Source organism: Eurypyga helias, unplaced genomic scaffold (genome assembly GCF_000690775.1).
Source record: "Eurypyga helias isolate BGI_N326 unplaced genomic scaffold, ASM69077v1 scaffold44266, whole genome shotgun sequence".
Classification (NCBI taxonomy): domain Eukaryota; kingdom Metazoa; phylum Chordata; class Aves; order Eurypygiformes; family Eurypygidae; genus Eurypyga; species Eurypyga helias.
The window spans coordinates 305-5,579 of record NW_010258085.1 but is presented as its reverse complement, the minus strand read 5'-3'; positions in this window follow the sequence as shown (position 1 = coordinate 5,579).

The window sequence follows — 5,275 nt, the reverse complement described above, 5'->3', positions numbered from 1 at the left end:
AACCCCACATCCAGTTCCCATAACTGAGCTGCACTTGGTGATTAACATCAGGCACCGCTGATAAAACCATTTCATTGAAAGATACCCCAAAAGTCATTGTTGTGGCTGCTGATCCATTTGAAATCAACCCCAAGTCGCCCTCCTGCACAAGTACCTCTACTCACAGCAGCAGCCTTCGAAAGACGAAGGAGCATAATGATTTTATTTCAGCCTTACAGCAAACCCCTTTAAAAACTCAACCCCTCAACAAAAAAAAGAGTAAACAAACAAAAGGAATGCAAGACCAGTCATTAGATTTCTACAGGTTGAACCCCATCCAAGCTTCAGAGCACGCGGGAGTGGAACAAAGTACAACAGCAACGTGCTACAGAGTGCTGCTCGCTCGCTCCCAGTCCGACTGGGATAAAACACCAATTTAGGAATACAGCTATTTGCAAGGCTCGTTATGGTGCATTGTCCAGGGACCCAAATTCTTGTTCCAACAGGTAGTCCTCCTGACCCCTCTCACATGCAAACCCACTGACTTTATTCTGGTAAGCATCTGAAGAATAGTTACTAAATAAGATGTTTGATTTGGTGTAAGTATCAAGTACTGGGGTTTTCTTCCTTTAAAAGCACAAACAGGAAAAAAAAGTAGAATTGCCACATATGCTGTTCTAGCAGCTTCATAAAATACCAGTTTCTGACATCACTGAGGTAACAAGGAAGATGGAAATTGCAATATTGCTGCCTTGCAGTAAGTTGGCCATAGCTTCTCCTCACTTATTTCAGAGACCGGTATTAAATCAGGTACTGAAACCATAACAGTCAGGTAAACATCAACGGAAAACACTGTCCATCTCCTTCCCCTTCCTAAGCACTGCACCCTATGTTTTCAGCTAGCAAGTAAATCCAGCTGGGCTCTCGTTACCTGGCGAACAGGAGCAGTGGTATTTGTATTAAAGATCACTGTGGCAGAGGAGACCAAGAGAGAAGGCTGCTTGGCTTGCTTTATCTTCCTGTGCAGGGCAAGAAGGGTGGAAGATGGAAGGAATGCCCACGCTATTACTGAAGATAGAACTTGCAAGTCCAACAGAGCCAGAAAAGCTCACAAGGGCAGAAACATCACACTGCTCTTGCATCTGCCATTCTCCTCACTCTCTACTCATCATTCACCCCATTTCGATCAACCCGTGTCTTCCTTTAGACCTGTCAGCAGCGCTGATGCGTAATGCTTAATAGCTGTGTGTTTGCAAAGGGCGAGCGCATCGCATACTACACCACGACGGTAAAAACACAGCAGAAAAATATATTGCTGGTTTTGTCAATAAGGAGTATTGCTTTGCCACTAGAAAAAACTAGAAGATGTTAAGGCAAGCAGCCTGTAAAAATTCGGTTTGAGCATAAAAAGACAGTCTAGTAGACATCTGGGATGGATATTGTTCAATCTGGTTTAAAATATGCACTGAACTACAGTAACTTACTAATTCAGTCCAACATGTAAAGCGCCTGTGAGAAGGAAATGAGGGAGGAAAGGTGCAGAGGGAGGTCCTGATAGTCTAAGTTTTTAGTAACAGCTAAAAGTCAGTCAGCCCAGAAATACTGTCAGTCCAGTATTTCTGGAATAAAGGGCAACTCATCTGTAAGTCCTCAACACCTTCAATTGGAAGCACTTACTTAATATAACACCCAAGTAATTAAGTAAGAACTCAGAAATGCACAGTAATTCTTACAACCCATACTCGATGCTGACCAAATGGAAATTCTGAAATTACAAGAAGCAATATTAGCTTTCAAAAGGATCACTACATGCCTACACAACTGAATAGGGATTGGATGGTAACACCCTGTCTTCAGCCAGCGAGGTCCCTAAGCCCTCAGCCTTGTAAATCCACATGTCAATGCAAGCTAACAGTCAGGCAGAATGCTTTTGCTCCGTTTAAAGGGAATGCTTAGATCCCCAGATACTGCCCCAGGCATTAAAACCCACAGATAAAGTCCAAAGTTTAAAAAAAAAAACAAACAACCCACATGCTACTGCAAAGCAACACCAGGAGGAGTCTTCAAACAGCTCGTACTGTTCTCCATGCACTGACGAGGAATGTTCAGGCCAAATGCTTATCAGGAAAAGTAACAGCCCAGCCCCTTGTACAACAGCACAAAGTAAAATGACTGACATTAAACGCTTACTGAGACTTCTTTTAAAGCTACAGTATATTATATTAACCAACGGTGAAACTAAGCATCTGTGGGATGAGAGAGGGCCCTTTCTTGGCTCGGTGCGGGTCCAGCGAGTGGTCGGTTTCACTTCCCGGTTCTCATTCCAGTCGGTAAAGGTTCCCCACTCTGAGGTCAACAGACCCATACATATCAGCGTAAAAGCACCCCTTTGGTGCCCTTTTTCCAGAGACAGGAAAAAAGGTAGGTAGGAACTATTTCTTAAGGTATTCTCAAAGCAAAGACGCAGTGCTAGTAGATTGAGACCTCGAATGAGCAGACATTCGCTTACAATCGTGCACCCGAAGTTGAAACATCAAAGCCTAGCACCAGTTATGTACCCAAATCATGTCGCCATGGGCTTAGGCTACTTAAAAACTGGCACAACTGTACTCAGACAGGCCTCACCGACTAGAGGATCCCCACTGCAGTGGGCATTGTTTGCATCTGGACTCGGTGTAACTCCAAGCGTCTGTAAGACTAAGCACTGCTCATGGTATCTGCAGAATTTTTAGGGATGCAGCAGCAGTTTAAGCCTCCATTTGAACCTAACTACAACTGAGAAGATCTTAAAATACCATATAGAAACGTTCTGGTGAGAGCAGGGCAGGGAAACAAACCCCAAAACACACGCAGACAAACCAATTATGTAACCTGTGTTGTTCCAGGTATTTTGACTTTTATTGTACTTCTCCCCTGCTCTCTGCTTCTCTTTAGACTGGAAGTTTTCAGAGCAAGGATGGTGTCTTTTCACTGACCTGGAAAGCGTCTGCAGCTGATCTCTGGACACTACCACACATTATTACTCAAGTTAAACGCCCATCCCCAGGGAAGCTGCTTTCCTGCTACCCCACACCAGTTTTCCAGAATCACAGTATCTATGGTTTATACTGTCCAGGTCCAACACTGGCAACAAGACAAGTTATATTTACTAAATATATTTTTTCCTGCAAGTAAAATTCCACAGGACCACCCTTCCACTGCAGTGCCAACCCCAGACTGGGATTCAAGTGTTGCTAATAAATAAAACTTGAGCGCGTAAAACCTTGAAGCACCGAAATAAATCAATGCATTACTGGCTTTAATCTTGAACAAACAAAAACCCCTGTAATTTCCATACTTGCCCACAGGGTTTCGTTTTGCAAGGCCTGCAGGAGAGGAGCGCCAGCAAGGGATAGTGACCAGCCAGGAGGGGCAGAAGCAAGCTCCCTCACATCGGAAGGCGAAATTCGCACTTCAAACACATTAACTGATGCTGCATATAAAGATAGTGGCTCAAAGTGTTTTATTTCTTTTGTATTTGAGAACAGAGGGGGATATAACAGCCACCAGCTCGCAAGGCTCTCTGCAGTACTTCAGAAGGGCTGGCCACAAGAGGCAGAGGTTCTATCGCTGTACATTCCTCTACTTTTTACTTCTTGCTATTTTTTAACATCACTGCAGATACCACCATTATCCACCCAAAAGTTTAACTGTGTAGAAAATACCTGGCTCTAAGTGCCAGGCACACGAAGCCTAGTAAATACCTGGACTTTATTATTGCTTCTTAACAATTTTAAGTAACTGACTTCAACAACCAGACTCAGTCTGAACGCAGATTTCTACCAACAACTGGAGCAGAAACTGGGGATACACACCGGATTTTATTAAGTTTATTGGCTTAGGTGCATATATATCCACTAGAAACTAGCAGACATAATAAATTATTTCAAAGACTACTGAATAGAGGAAAACTTTTCCAACACTAAATCTTACTCTGATGAGCTCGCACCAGACATGTTACCAACAATATGCTACAATATCCAGAAAAAAGGTATACAGTTTAAAGTTTTGGACTTAAATCTATTACAAGAGTTCTCCAGTCACCACCTGGTAGAGCAATATAACATACTAGGCCTCTAAGCATTTACATTTTTCCCCAAAAGGGCTATCAAATACAGCCAGATAGCAGATTACTAGATCTATTCCCAACACATGCCAAAAGGTTTTCTGCTACTAACAGCCTGCCGGACTTTGGCACTTAATTCTGCCTGTCAGCTGCGGGGAAGACAAATCAGATCTTTCACAACACTGCAGGATTGTACAGGTGGATTTTTAATTATTTTTTAGAAATGGCTGCTTATAAAGTTATCAGAAAGCTTAGAAGCTATACTTTTAAAGACACACCACCTTCCTTAACCCGTAGCAAAGGCTCCAGTGCTGGCGAGTAAACCACTAGCAGAACGTACGCTGCAGTGTCACCCTGAGCAGCAGTCTCACCACTGTATTTCAGAGCACAGGCACTGTCATTCAAGATCAGACCACTAGTCCATCTAGTCCAACGTGCCCAGCAAAAGGCCAACGCTTGATGCTTCACAGCAGGGTATACCCAACCCTATTAATCCACCTTTTGGACCAGAGACAATTCCCTGAGACTGGAACTTGGAGCTTTATTTACCCTTAACTTTGCACACAGGAATACACTATTGTCAAATTAAGAGCTGTGAATAAACCAACTGTTTCACAAATCGCTGTGCCAACCCTCCCCACTTAGCAAAGTAGTCCTGGCTTCCATTTATTTTTTAAACTCCCACACATTAGAGATATTACCGAAATGCAAAGGCTATCATCTGTAAACGTACATACGTAAGTTTTAAAGCCAGAGTTAAGTTCATGTTTATTAAGTCACAAGATCCAAAACACCTGGGTTCCACACCCCAGATCAGGCTCACTGGGTCAGAAGTACCACCAGTTAAAGCATCTTGAGAATGAAAAGATTTCATTCAAAGACTACCTGGTGAAACCTCTCACCTTGCCTAGACCAACAATTTAAACTGCCAGTGCACTCTCCGAGTACTGCCCAGAGAAAAGTAAAAAATAATTCACTCCTCCTCCTCAGGAAACTCTCAGATACACGGCAGGTTCTCTATGTCGTAGATTTTCACGATCATCACGATTCAACCGAGTAGTCGGGATTCCCCTGCAACTCCACGCTCCAGGTCCAACGCTATTTAACGGAAGACACAAACACCCCGACCCACTTCGTTTATGGGTGGGGATTACACAGCCCGTTTAGCCTAACGGCCCACGGTTTCCTCCT